The sequence below is a fragment of the Tamandua tetradactyla genome, chromosome X, assembly GCF_023851605.1.
Source record: "Tamandua tetradactyla isolate mTamTet1 chromosome X, mTamTet1.pri, whole genome shotgun sequence".
NCBI classification, from domain to species: domain Eukaryota; kingdom Metazoa; phylum Chordata; class Mammalia; order Pilosa; family Myrmecophagidae; genus Tamandua; species Tamandua tetradactyla.
In genome coordinates, this window is record NC_135353.1 from 134,929,431 (window position 1) to 134,945,254 (window position 15,824).

At 37.2% G+C, this 15,824-nt stretch overlaps 1 protein-coding gene and 1 pseudogene across 4 annotated transcripts in view; both read right to left on the minus strand.

Moving 5' to 3' along the window:
• The window catches only part of SYTL5 (synaptotagmin like 5), a 257,063-nt gene that overhangs the window by 212,123 nt on the left and 29,116 nt on the right, over positions 1–15,824 (minus strand). The window lies entirely within an intron of this gene.
• Positions 2,689–4,464, minus strand: LOC143672091 (polypeptide N-acetylgalactosaminyltransferase 1 pseudogene; annotated as a pseudogene).

A 15,824-nucleotide genomic window follows, 5' to 3' on the forward strand; every position in this document is an offset into this window, starting at 1 on the left:
AATCCAGCCAGCAGTAAGAATAAAAAGGGAAAAAATGAGTATAGACCATCCCTCCTTTCAAAAATACCTTCTGGATGTTTCATATACCACATCTTCTTACATCCCTTTGACAGAAACATGTTCATGTTGTCAAACCTGGCTACAAAGAAGGCTAGGAGGAAATGTAATCTTTATTCTGAGCACCCATGTATCCCATTTAAAAATCTGCCGTTCATTTCACATAGAAAAGGGAAATGTGAGTAATTAAGGAGAAATGGCTGTCTCAACATCATAATCACAATACTTAAGTAAATTGGGAATACCAACTAGTCAAAGTGGTGCTACCATCTCAGAAGAACAGGTAAGGTTGTTAAGAAACAGGATCTGAGCTTCAGGATATCTTACTCATATCTTCCTCAAGCTCAACAGTATGTCACAAAATGGCTTGAACTGAGAAATGGCTTCTCTTCCAGTTAGATGAAGGGGCAAAGTGGTTGGAGACACTGAGCAGGTGCTTGTATGCTCTAATAGATGCCCTTATAGATGTCCTCAACACTCTTATAGCTGCTATGAAAATGGGAAACTCTCAATCAATACATTTTTGAGGGAGATTGGGGTCTGTCGGGTTCAGGTTTACCCTAAAGTGATTTATTGCTTTGATTTCGGTAAAAGTCGACCTTGAATTCCAATTAGGCTTTTTTTTTTTACTCAGGAATGTTTTATATTTTCAATGTTTTTAAACCTCTTTAATGAGAAAAATAAAGGCAATGGAATTATCTATCAGTCTTAAAATTATCCATGGATTAAACCACTCATATCCCCCATTTAAAAATAAAAACTTAAATCACATTGTTGTTAAGCTTTCTGACAGTAAGGAATAAGTCCAAGCTAAACTAGAATACAAAAAAATGAAATTCTGAGGATGTAAATAATTTATCGATTAGACATCAGGTTTATTGAAGCATTAGGCCTATTGAAGACAGAACTAACATAGCTTATGGAATAGGAAAAAAATATCCCATCTAGCATCTGCTTCATTTCAAATTTCCTGGGGACAGAGTTTATGCATTCTGTATTACATCCTCTCTTTAAAGCATCTACATGTCCTTGATGCTAATTAACTTAAGCAGGATACAAAAAACTTTGTGTGCATTCAACTTGGTAGGTTATCATTAGTGATGCAACTTGCAGAAACATTCTTAGGCAGGAGAAATAGCATTGCCTGCAGTGGGAGTATATCATAACCAAAGGAAAGAAGACCATTAAAGATAATCTTATAAATAGGAAGGAAAATCTGTGCACTTTTGCCAATGGACTACACATCAAGAAGAATGTCACACTAAGGATTTCTTTCTACAGGATTAAAAGATTAACTTTTAATCGAAACAGATTTATTTTGTGGTATTAAAAATCAGAGAAAAAGAAAACTGATTTAACTACAATGGAATTTAGGGAAGAAATGCATAACTAGTAATATGGAATAAAGTTGTACCTCTTTGGCTAACTCATTAAGAAATTCCAATTAAATATTTTCAGTCAAATTTTATTTTTTAAAAAAGCAGCAGATCAACATTATAATTCATAAATTTAATCTAAATATGCACTTGACAATGAAGCGCATCTGAGTTTGGAGTAAAAAGCTCCCCCCCTTCCAAATTCAAATGTATCATCTCCAAATACCCAAATAATAAATAATTTCCCCAGATTTTTCATTGAGTAGAATTATAAACAAAGAACTAAAGATTTATTGCTCTGAAAACAAATCTGTAGTACAGGAGTATGAATCTTGGGTATTAAGCATAATCAACTGACTCAAGTTAAGAAATTAAAAATTTAATAAATATTTTTGAGTGTGAAAATCTACAAGCTGGTTGACCCAAGAACAACTGAGGTATTTAATTTGTGCAGTTCAGACCAGACATTATGTTAAACTTCCATTTTTTTAGAAGACCATAAAAATTATAATTCCAACAGCCCACAAACCAAATAAAATTTAAAAACTGTGGAAAGAAATTAAAACCATTCTGAATGAGCCATTTTTTTCCAGCTCAGTTTCAGCACCCCAAGGCAAAAAAAAATCTATGACTATCACAGATGAAAACAAAATGAAAGTCATTGGAATCAGTTATAATTTCTCCACCAAGGTATAAAATTTATACAGAAATTTGGTTCTATACTATAACAAATTGTATTTCTCATAGCTCTGATTTAATTTTCTTTAAACCCTATTTGATGTAGTTTTAAAATTGTTGTAAAAATGTGGTTTTCATGATTTTGAATCTGGTTTCAGTTCTTTTTCATTTATTTTTATGTTCATATTAATATACTGGCTATCAGTTCTAGTCAGGAAAAGAAAATCTTGGAAATCCCTTCATTATGATAGCACATTCAGCCGAAACTACGGATGTGCAAGCAAACCATAAAAAGTGCAGCTCCCCAGAAAATACATTTTGTTGACTGTTTCATTGTCTTAATATTCTTTACAAGTATCCTTGATGAAAGACTCTTTCAATCTTGCAAGCATCAGTGTGCACAGTCTCACTAGTACGTAGTTTCACATCCTTGGACAGAGGCTGGTTCACAGCTGGTGAAAAGCTAGAGAACTCTAACTTTTAATGGCTGACAAATCTTACATCCTGCAGAGCAGGAAAGTACTTTTCCTTTTTGCTACTTAAGAATGTGGCAGAAATGTCTGATGAGGTAGTTTAGTCAATCCTTATTTTTTTCTTTTTTTGTAAATTTAGTCTGGAATATTTCTGGAAGGGTGATGTTTCTAAGAAGCCAGTGCTGGGATCGGCTTCCGTTGCAGTCTCTAATGCTGGGCACCTGGCTTTCCTCTTCCATGTTTTTTTCAGACAGTTTTATTACTGTTTCATTACTGTTCACATTCTGCACGGTTAATTTCTCTGGGTCATACTCCCACAGTTGGTTGCCTTTTAGATGGCGGCATTTGAGCATCACGACTGGGCCACTGAGTTTGGAAACATCCAAGGAAAGGTCATGTGTTCTGATTTCTTTAGTATAAGTATAAGAGCATACAGCATAAGTAACAACCTGATTACCTCCCATACCATGGCTGTTAAATATTCCAACTTTTTCATTCTCTTTTCTAGCCATGTTATCCAGACACTGATTTGTTTCCACATTACATAGTGACATGGAATTTGAGAATCAGGACAAATATTCTTTAGGTACCAAGAGAAAGATCTGTATTGTAACTTTTGTCTCAACCAAGTCTCAGTGATATATCTCTATAATCTACCTTTGTAACACCTGGGAAAATTACATAGAAGAAATTCTCAAATTCATCCATCCGAACTTGTGCAAGTCATCTGTTATTTTTATTGATAATCTGCCCTGGGCCTCTTGGAAATGTGTACGGTGTAGCTTTAAGAAATACATGTCCAACGTGTGAACATGTAACAATTTCCGAAGTACCTCCACACTGCCAAATCTTAAAAGCAATTTTTAGGTCTTCTTCTTCCCAAATGTCCATTCCGGCATCATACATTTCAATTTCTTGAATTAATCTTCATTGAGAAAAAGGCCCTTGTTGGTGTTCTGACACGAAGAGTCCAATAACATTTCCTTCTGTCCATTTCTCTTTGGGGGAACAGGACACCAGCGAAAACTGAGCTTCCAGTTGAATCCACCACCTTGGGTCATTTCAGAGTGTGCCATGTAGTCTAAATATCATTGCTGATGACGTCCATGACAGAACATACCACTGTTCCCCTATCATGTTTGATCCTGACTAAGAGAGGCTCTAGCTATCCCACTGTACACTCACAATGAACATCTACGAAGGTGACTACTTGACCTTTAGACACAACAGCTCCTTTTAATCCATCTTTAGCCAATCCAGAAAGTTGTTCCATTCAAATTACATGCACTGGTACTTTTAATTTCCTCACACAACTCTCTAGAGGTCTTTTCAAAAAAAGTCTCTTTCACTGGCATCATCTAACAGAACAACTTCTTCTTTAATGTGTCTTGGTAAGCAATTAATGACACTATGGACAGTTTGTAGAAGTGTATTTCAAGCCTCACTGAGGAAGACAATCACCACATTAGCTGTAGGAAGATTATCCGAATTTACCTTTGTTGTATACCCTTCTAACTTAACATCTGGTAAAGATCAGATGAGGGCAATCATCTCACTTGCCATTAAATTGAATTGACTGATTTTAAACACCTCTTTCATCTTTTCTTGATCCTCTTTAGGACTGACGACTGGTTTCCCCATTTTCCCAGGACCTTCATGAGGTTTTTGTAGTAGCTCTAGAACATCCCCAGCAGGAAGTCCTCCTTCCTTTTGTCATCACATTTGTTGCATTCACTGAAGTAAAGCAGCAGGAACAGATCCAAGAATACCCAAATCAAGCTGGTGGCTAGGACCACTTTGCAATATGCAGTTTTTCTCATGGCACTTTAAGTCAAATGCAAAATTTTAACATATGTAAACACGTATATAAATATCATGAAAATTATTCCAATCCAGTTTCATCAGAAAATACCTTCATAACCCTAAAGTGGATTTTCAAATAAATTCATACCCCAAATCCACATGTCCCATGTCTCCTCAGTCAGTCAGCACGCAGCAGCTGACCCGTGGGCCCTCCAATTAGTTTTACAGCTAACTTCCTTCAGGTGACATCTCTGCAGCCTGATTGAATTCTGAATTCCTGTCATATTTTTGCTCTCTAGAAGGGTAAAAACTAAATTGGTTATATTTTTCACAGCTGTCAGTCATAACACTCAAGTTATAATAATAATAATAATCCTATGTGAAAGTAATTGATGTATGCAACTCTAGTTTTCCTGCTTCCCAGGATCACGCTTTCATTTTGGCCAAAGAAAATAACCAGCCCCCCTCCTCAAATGCTGCTGAGGTTCCCCAAAAGTGGCTACTTGTCTTAGCGCCTGCTCAGAGCACCTCTCCAATCCTCGCCAGACCTCCTCTGTCCATTTCACAAGTTCTCCCCAAATCCATTTTCCTCTATATTTTACCCTCTTCCACTCATGTGGACAATACTTGATTCAGAGCACTGACACAACCCTGCCCATTTTTCACCACAGCACAATGAACACCAGACTATTGTTTCACTAACTTTATTGAAAGCTTGTGTTAAAAACAAAAGGGGGGGGGGGAAATTCTACACAGATCTGGAAAGCTTTAAAACCTGTTCTCGAATTTTAGTTTTTCTAGAGCCCCATTCCCAGGGGCCACCATCATCCCATCCCTCTTTAGCTGCTCAGCATGCATCTAGCTGCTGAGGAGGAAAGGCCCTTTCTCCTCAGATTAGAAACCCCTCTGTCTCGTTCTCTCTCCCACAAATCCCTGGGCCAACAACTCCCCTTTTTCATACCCCAAATCCACATGTCCCATGTCTCCTCAGTCAGCACACAGCAGCTGACCCATGGGCCCTCCAATTAGTTTTACGGCTAACTTCCTTCAGATGACATCTCTGCAGCCTGATTGAATTCTGAATTCCTGTCATATTTTTGCTCTCTAGAAGGGTAAAAACTGAATTGGTTATATTTTTCACAACTGTCAGTCATAACATTCAAGTTATTATAATAATCCTATGTGAAAGGAAGCAAAATAAATAAATAAATACAAGGAGACAAGTCTATTAACATCATCATAAAAGAAAGCATTCTACATTTTTATGTATAATTGGATTTGAGCCTCTCCATAACCAAGAGATGCATTAGAGTGATACTTTTTTCCACATACACAAAAGGTCTCATGTTACAATGATAACTTCTGCCTTCACCCTGAGACATACAAGCACAAATTACAGGTAGCTTTTAAAATAGCAATATTTGGTAGTGCTTCATATATTCTAAAACAGGATGACAGTATTGACACATATTCATTTATTTCTTAAATTCCACCTTCCAAATAGGAAATGCAGTGGCTTACAGGTTAGAAAAATCACTAACACTAAGTTGTTAAAATAAAGACAGAAACAGAAGTTTAATGAGAAAAGGGAAAAATAATTATGCTTGTAATGAGGGATAAGTCATTACATTGAGAATTAAATTTGCTTTTGGACTTGTTTACTGACAAGATCAAATGGGCGACATAAGTGTTTGGGTAATTTATGTAATCTGATGTACTTTATACCATTCTATGGCCTGCTGAATAATTCTTTTAAGATCCTCTTGATTGGGTTCAGAGGAGAAATGGGGCTGGATGTCACAGCCATTGTGTAAGGCAGGAGTCAGCAAACTTCCTACAACCAGCCAAAGAGTAAATATTTTAGGCTTTGCAGGCCATATGGTCTCTGTTGTAACTATTTAACTCTGCTGTTGTAACATGAAAGTAGCCATAGACAATGCACAAAGGAATGAGTGTGGCTGTGTCCCAGTACAAAAACTGGCTGTGAGACATATTTGGCCCACCTGATGTAGTTTACTGACCCTTGGTATAAAGGAATGTTGTAGGTAGGGGACCGAAGTGAGGGTGTTGATGATAAGGTCCCATATTTAGGAAGGTTGAATGTGTGAAGTATAGACCAAGGGCTCATCATTTGCAAGGGACTCCAAGGGGAGGTGTTCTAGGAATATTTTCAGATGGTTAGCAATTTTGAAAAATGTGCAGAAGAGAGATTTTAACTGCAATCAGTCAAGATTCCATTCTAGCTTCTTCCTGGTGAAGGGCTGCTTTGGAATCACTTCAGGCATTTCTGGAATCTACTAAGAGTAAACTAAGTAGTTCTTCAGTTTGGGTTTATTGGGATACAGTTAAGTGGTTTACAGTCTGTATAGGGATGGTGGCCAGGCATACTTTTACCCTTTGTTTTAGGGTGCTAAAGCTGCCAGAATGCAATATATCAGAAATGGATTGGCTCTTTTTTTTTGGAGGTGTGGGGTCTGGCTTTTAAAAAGGGGATTTACTTAGTTACAAATTTTCAGCTATTTAGAGGAAGGGCAGGTAGCTTTCCTCTGGGTTCCTCTGTCACATGGGAAGGCACATGGCTATGTCTACTAGTCTTCCCTCCCAGCTTCTACTTTCAAACAGCTTTCCCCTGGGTGTTTCCTCTCTGCATCTTCAAATGTCTGAGTCTATGTCAGCTCTGAGATCTGAGCTGAGCCATGCTGAGATGCTTCTCTCTTTTCTGACTTCTCCTTCTAAGCCTCCAGTTGATTAGATTAACTGTCATTCATTGCAGAAGGCACTCCCTTTAGCCCATAGCAGATGTAATCAGCTATAGGTGAAATTCACATGGTAATGATTTAAGTCTACAGCAACAGAACAACTGGGCACCATTACCTGGCCAAGTTGACACCTGAACCTAACTAGCACACCCTTTAGTGGGTTAACTCACCAGTATTGCATCATGACAACAGTGCAAGATGATTAAGGATTGTCTTCACTGAAGAATATTTAAGATTAATCCCTTCTCAGAAAACTCGAAATGCCCTGAAATCTTACAGCTCATATGTGAAAGGCACTTAATAAACTTATTCCCAAGTTTAATAAGCAATTACATTACATTACCAATACAAGTTGTGATGTGAAAGAAACTTTTCTAAACTATCAATTATAATTTTTTTCTGTAGAGCATACTAAATGGAAAACTGAATTATCTTTCTATTTTCTCTATAGGGAACACTATGAAATTACCAAATGAAGAGGCAATCATGTGCATCCAGTCAAGAGATGAAGGAAATATATAGTTATTATAGAGGTTTCAGGTAGTCAATTAATAAAAGTAGGTAATTTTTCTGGATTTGATGTCTGTGGTATCTGTCAACTTTTAAAAATCTATAATTTGTTATCATTGCCTGCCTTATTCTAAAGAAATATTAATATTTATACCTAACTTGGTATTTTTTATTTGTGATCTTTTTCTTAAAGACAGCCCCTTGACTTGTATAAGCTTACGGTCCCACAAACGTGGATCTTGCCCTTGTGCATAGGCAGTAAACAGGTACATACATTTGTGGAAATGTCACAAAATCTGGGGAAGATTCTGGATAGGTATGTACATAATGCTTTTGCTTCCTCCTTGAAATGTGTGTAAAATCTTTAAGCTATAAAATTAAACTTCCCTTTCTGTAATTAGTTCATACAAGGTTTGAGCCCGCCCTATTTAACCCTGGAATTTCCACTGTGCCTTGAATGAAACTTATCTGAAAGTAATTTAAAGTTGTTTTAGAGATTGGTCATATTTTCAGGGCTTTTTTCACTTCTAGTTAAAGTTAGGCGGGCTCGACCAATACTGGAGAGTGGAATCCAGGGTAAGCCCTAGATAAAACATAAGAAGTACTTGTGAATTAATTCTGACAATTTTGTAAACTTCATATAACCAGCTCTCCATACACATCCAAACAAGTAGTTTATCAGTTTGAGCTGCCTTTGTTTATCTGTGTTGGTCTCTCATAATGGCCAGTCCTAGTAAGAGAGTTGACGTTGGATGATCCTAAGAAGAGTTGGAACATGTGAACATCCCCAGTGCCTTCCATATCGGCATGCATATTCCTCTCCTTGCCATCCTTTAGGAGCTTTTAGATGTGAAGAAATGAAGTTGAATAGTTAACAATTTTAGCATTGAGTTATGAGAGTCTGTGTCACAGCCAGGTTGGTTCTGGGACCCATCAAAGAATTTAAGAGTAAAATAGAATAATGTAAGGGTTTAACTCTTTTCATATCACTGTTAGATGATAAAACAAAGAGCACTAGAGCTTAAAATAATCTTTACCAGGCAGGGAACATATGCTAGTAAAGGAGTTTATGAAGTACTTCACCAGGGGGTAAAAATCAGTAGTTTTTAAATGCTAGAAAGAAGGTTTCTCAGTGGCTTAAGTTAATTAAAGACTGAATTGAAAACTAGAACTTGAATTAGAATATAATGAGTCTTTCTGTCTAAATAGATGGTTAAAACAGACCTCATTGTTCATTGGTCAGCAAAGAGTCTTAAGGTAAGTCAAGCAAGGTTCTAATATTCTGGAGTCACTCAAAGTTCATGTCTTTTGTCTAGCTTTAACAAGGTAGAGTGGTTGAAGCACAGCATTTAATTTAGAAATCTCCTAGGCAAATGTTGCTATCATTGCAAAACGTTTCCTTTTATATGTCTACCTGAGCAGGGGTGACCACACATCCCAGTTTGCCTAAGAAAGTTCCAGTTTATGCCTATTGTGCTGACATAATTAACAGCACCCCATCTCATTCTCAAGTGTATCCTAATTTGGATATGTCCTCCAAACTAAAGAGCATTGAATAAAGCCCTCTAAAACTAAGATGCAAATTGGGAGCCATGATTGTAGATTTGTTCATGAATAGCCCAAAGAGATGGAGGAGTTCCTTGAAGAACTGAGAAATGAAATGGTGCAATTGTCCTTTAGGTTGATTCAAATATACCTTTGAAGCATTTAAGTGTGTAGACATATCCATCAGAAGGATTGCATAAACAATTTATGTGAAAAAATTGGAGCCTTCTCTTCAGAAATATAACTTCTCCAATCATACCTTCATATTTGTGGGTAAATATGATTCAACACAGGCTTCCTGAGAACAGAGATAATGTTTTTTTCTAAATTCTCCACAAGAGACAACAGTTTTCCAGAAAGGAATTCTCCAGTAGTAGATTTGTTTCTACGTGTCATATCAGACACTGGCACCTATTGGTGAAAATATGACAGAGCAGCTATTAAACAGAAACCACTGAGTCAGAGAGAAAGGAAACAAAGATCTGTAAAACCAAAATGTGAAATCAGGGACACCTCAAGCAAGAAAGAAATTGCCAAAATTGAGGGAGACTTCTAAGTAGACAAACATAGAGATAGATTCTGGAAGCAGACAAATAACACACAAGGGAAAAACAAAGAAGCTAACATGATAGTAAGACTTCATGATTCAACGTGACAGTGACTACTAATTAACTTGTCAAAAAGTTTTATTTGTTATCTAAAAAAGCCATTACAAAATGGAAATGAGAATTTCTTTAATAAAACTTGTCTTAATATTTGCAATCATTCATTTAACAAATATGTACTGAGCAGCTACTATATACCCAACACTGTTCTAGTCTTTGGAGATAAAGCAATGAATTAAATAGATAAAGCTGTCTTGTGAAATGTACATTCTAGTGAGGGGACAACCAGTAAACAAAGAAGTAAATACGTAATATTTCAGATGATGATAGGTACTAGGCAGAATATAAAGTAGGAAGGCAGTGGGAGGTGCTACGTTGCTATTTTATATAGGGCAGTCAGAGAAATTAAAGTAACTTTCAAATATTTTATAAAGGTTTATACCCTCAGATTGGAATATGTGACTTCCTACTTCTATGGGCTATCCAATAACTATTCATACACTAGGGCACTTACATCTATTTGAACACTTTATGGAGCAATGAGAGAAGGGAAGGATACTTCTACATATCTACTATGTGCCAAGTACTTTATATACTATATGTTACCTTATTTAATCCTCACCATCACTTCCAAGGTATTATAAACCTCACTGTATAAAAAGGAGCACTGAAATTTAGCAAACATAAGTGAACAACCCAAGGTCATACAGTTGTTACCTGTCAGAGGCAAGATTTGACCCCAGGGGTGTTGGCTCCAAAGATGTACAGCTTAAGTTGGATGCCTTAGGTAGCTATTAAAAAGCAATAATCAGATATATTTTTGATTTTGCATATCAATGATGGAAATGCATTTTTTTCACCTAGATCTCTATTAGAATTTTCTACCCTGTATTTATTTATATTCATGTCATTTCTCCCCAATAGATGATGTAAGCTTTTTGAGAGTAGGATCTGTATCTGAATCATCTTTAGCGTCTGGTAGAGTGTCTGACCTTCATAGGAACCAATTAAATACATGTCTAAGAACTTGACAATGAAATAAACCCAATAGCTTCCAATAGCTTAGAATTAAGTCACTATTAAGTCTCTTCTCAGACAACACAGATGTTTCTCAAGAAAACACACCAGAGAAAATTCTTATGATAACTAAGAATGCTACCTGCTTCCACCAGGGCAGTTAATAAAGAGTTAAATCAGAAGTAGTTAAATAACTACTAAATAAGATTAGAAATAGGATTTGCAGGGAAATTCACAGAATCGACAAAGCATTCTTTGAAGCAAAATCTTGACTGTTGCTGTTTGTTTTTTTTTTGAACACATGGACACCACCCCCAACCCCACCTACTGATGGACGTATGAGTTCCATGAAATCTTTGGTTCTATTTCAAAGGGCTCTTCTATAAGTGGATTTAGACTTTGGGTGCTCTTGAGAAATTGCAGAATGGTTTTTTGGTGCATTTTAGGTTTACATTTCTTCCAGATTTCACAGTCATATTTACCTTTGTAAATCATTGTGCTAGGAGAAAAAAAATGCTGAGTTTGAATCTGTAACATTTCTTGCTTTTCAGAGTAAAAGCCAAAAGGTGACTCCTTCCTTATTGGAGATACTACTTTGGGAGATTTTGTAGCCGAGCAAATGGGAGATTACAACACACCCAGGACTGAACCAGTAGGAGAAGCCATGAGCAGATGCCCTCAGACTCAGCAGGTATATATTCTATAGAATAATGTAGACCACAGTCTTCATTATACCCAGAATATATTCTGGATGACTGTTATAGAAGGGCTGTAGGTAGGCCTCAGCAATATAGCTATAGGCCAAGAGGTAAGGAGAGTGAAGATAGTAGGCCCTGCCAACAAACTAAAAGCACCCTAAATCTGATGCCCAGGTTAAAATTTCCTTTTTACATTCTAATTCCCTGATGTTATCCTCAAGCCTTAAACAAGACAGCTTTCTGTTAGCTGGATTTAAGAAAGATGTCCATTGTCCACATTTTGGGGATGAAATGGGTCAGAGAGAAGCAGTAGCACAGAGGGTCAGTTACCAGGAAGCAGAGGTGGCTAAAAGAAATGCTGATCAGCTGTGTGAGGGGGAAAGAGACAATCAGGATAAACTATGGCACATGTAATGATACCCTAGCCTCTTCAAGCATCTTGGGGGAGGAGATTGACTCCTGGCATCCACAAATAACCATGTTCCTGGCAATGTTAAAGAAAGAGGGAAAGCCCACTCCACCTCTACCAACCTCTGAGGACTTTAGAATTTGGATACATTTGAATTATGCAATAGAGGAGCTATGTTTCCAAGGGTAATAAGGGCATTGCCAGAAGGTCCATGATGTAAGAACAAATGTGTACAGATGGAAAATTCATTCATCTGCTTCACAGTAGTCCCAAGTAAGACACAGCAGAAAATGGAAAGAGAATTTGTATTTAAATACTTCATGAAGTCTATTCACATTTTTTCTAGACTATTATCTACTTTTTTACTTCAAACTTTCCCTTTAAAATGGATCAATAACTGTAAGCCCTGATAATTTTGTTTTATTATATATTCACTTTTATATTTATTTTATTGTTTTATTGGACCCTCCCCTTGATAGTTGGGTCTTAAAACTGCAGAAGGTTTGAGAATCTTTACTTTAGAGGCTCTCCACCCAACATTGTTTTATGAGAGTGGAAGTGACAATTCACATAAATATCCTTGATGTTTATTTCCCTTGTCACAATAATATGTTGAACCTCTCAAGAAATACTTCCAAAAGAGAAAGCACAAGCTAACAATTTTGTACATCCAATATTTCTGGACAGTTTTGGAAATTTGAGTTTGGGTGTTTGAGACGATGATGAGGTGGTATGGAGAGAGCGAGGTTTGGCTAATCTGTTTAAGAGTGATTAAGTTATGGAACCAAAAAAGCCAAAAAAGGATTATCGTTCTTCCAATGAATAAGAAATGAATAGCAACAGAAAACAAATAACAGCCATAAAATAATAAGCTAAAATGAAATCTAAATCGGCTACATTTCATTGACAGTGACTCACTCCTTTTCCTTCTAACTCATCTTTCCATTAACAAAGAAGTCACCCTAAATATCTAGACCTCTTGGATATCCATTTTAAAATTATCACTCTTCCCTCTCATATTAACGGAAATGTTTATTTAATTCAATGAGATGTAGGCAGGCAGCTTTCTAATTGATGTAAATGCTAATTACACTGTGCTTTGTTATAAGGAAGGATAGATGGTGAAGAAAACATTGTGATATAGCAACAATAGCTTATCTGGTATTTACCAGATAAGTGCCAGCCATGGGAGGTAAAGTATCACACTGAAGTTACAACTAATAAGTGGGGTTTGCAGAATTCCAACCACTGCACTTTACATGACGTAGATTCACATCCTGGCTCTGCCTTTATTTAAAGACCAGATTTGATCTTTATAACATGAATGGTTCTGAAGTCCTGCATTTCATGGCCTCGGGAGTGTATCATACTTAATTCTTCTACCAAGTGAATGTTCTGGGACTCTTGGTAGCATGGTGAGAGTAACAGAAGAGGTTCTCGGATTAGTAACCCCTTCCATTTACTTAAAGTTTCTAACCCAGACAACTCTAAGGTATGCATGGTCATCTAGTGGACATAAACTGGCCATCAGAAATGGCAGTGTAGCATAGAACTTAACTGCACTGACCTAGGAGCCAGAACATCTCAGCATCAATCCTGGCTCCTCTATTTAGTAGCCTGTGACATTGGATTCTTAACTTTACCATATCTGAGTTTCATCTCCAAATAGGATTGAAAATAGCATCTACATGGTAGGATTGTTTTAAAGATTAAATGAGATAACCAATCAAGCCCACAGGTCAAGGGCTGCACTGTTTCAGTACTTCATGCACATAAAGCTTAAGAAAGAAGAATTTGAGACAAAAGACCAATGCAGAAAGTCTTTTTCTCCCCATTCCTGAGGAAAAGTAGCACTTTCTTCAGATCATAGCAACAAAGGAATGATATGATCCTTTGTAAAATAAGGGTGAAGTCAAAAGTTAAGACCGCCTGTGCAGGAGGCTACTGGGAAATTAAATGCAAGGAATTCTGCTGCCTAAACAGTAGCTTTCTGGTGGAGGTTCGAGGCATCATAGCCCATCAACTGAGCACCAATTGAATGTATATGGCATCAATATAGGGGATGGGGATACGTAGAACTATAAACCAGTCCATTAATATCATCCAGAGGCTAACATTTTAGTTGGGGTTAGATATCTTGGAGCAAGGAAGGGCTGGCCTATATGCCAAAAGTACAGAAGTGTCAGAGGTTCAGAGGAAGAAGCAGTGGACAAAGGCTGAGGAAATGAGTAGAATTCTGGATATTTATAGTTAAGATTTCCTAGGTCTAGACCAGATCAGGCCTTAGGTGGTAGATCATAGATGCCTAGATGGCCAGGAAGGTCTTTTAGTCAGGGTGAAGGTATGGCAAAGGCAGGATTGTATGTTATCATCAGAGGTTCGTGGATATACCAGTTGCCTGGGAGAAAAGATTCTACAGGAAGACGAGTAGTGGGAGACTCAGTGAGAGGAGTAGATCGGGGTCAACCTTGGGAAGTGGTTTTTCCATGGCCTAAGTCTTTGGTGAACAGAGGTTTCAGATCTTGTCACAGACAAATAACTTTGGTATTATATAAGGAAAACTGTTTCAGAAAATAACCAAAATTAACGGCTAGCACAAATTCCCAGTTATAACTGAGCAGATTGCTATTCTCCAGATTTGTGTTCAATCCAAAAAAAATTCATTACTGATTCTGAAGAAATATTTAAAATAATAAATGAATAAATGTAGCAGGGGCAGGCCACGGTAGGTCAGTAGACAAGAGTTCTTACCTACCATGCCAGGGACCCGGGTTCAATTCCCAGTGCCTGCCCATGCCAAAAAATAAAAAAACAAATGTAGCAGTCATTCAGTAGATATCATAGGGATACAAATGCCACTTTGTCTAAGCACCTAATTCAGGCTCATACAAGAGAAATTTCTAACGTGATCCAGGTGTTTGCGTAGCTCAGAAAACAGTTATTTAAAAGATCTACGGCTCAGTAATAAGCCCATTTGAAAGTGGCTGTGGAATGAATAAAAAACTATCCCTGATGTGCATAATTATACACTACTAGCTTCATTATACACTTGAGCAGCCTATTAACTTATGGGATAGTCAGGAAAATACTTCCCTTTATTCTTATGTTTTAAGACTGTGCTCTCTGAGAATAAGTGCTTTTACTGGAGAGGTAGGAGGAGGGTGTGTGCTCTGCTCCCTATGACTCACTCCATCAGAAAGACCTTAGAGGAGATGAAACTTAGGAAGACAAAGCCCACCCTACTCTAATGTGTGGAAGCCCTAGCAAAGCAGACAACTCTGAGTGGGGCAAATATAATGGAGAACGGAGTCTAAAGAATCTGAGGATAAGCCAGCTCCTGCGAGGATGTGGCACTATTTCCCAAATACTGTAGAAACTTGTTTGCAGAGCTTTAAGAGTAAGGTCCACTCAAACAGAGTATCTACAAGGTAAGATCAGGGAACTGGAATGCACCCAGGTCTCCCCCTACCCCCACGAAGAGTTAGAGTTGAGTGTTTCCTTGTGATCTATGTGTTAGATAACATTTGGTATTCAGTTTAAAATTATTTCCATCATATGTTATAATTTCTTTTATTTTGCTTAGAACAAGGTTCCTCAACCTGGGGTCCATGGATCCCCAAGAGTATATGGATAAAAACATAGAATTCAAAGGGTCTATGGACTTGGGTGGGGAAGATTTACACCTTTATTTCCACTAATATCTAACTGAATTTTAGTATTTATTTCAAATTTGAACGTAGGCAACACACCTATAACTTTGTCACAATAAGACTCAGAGATACATAACTCATAGCATATTACAGTTATTGTGATATCATAAAATACCCTTTATATTCATCATTATTTTCAAATTTGGGTGCTCATTAGACCGACCCCTGAATCGTGTTGTTTAAT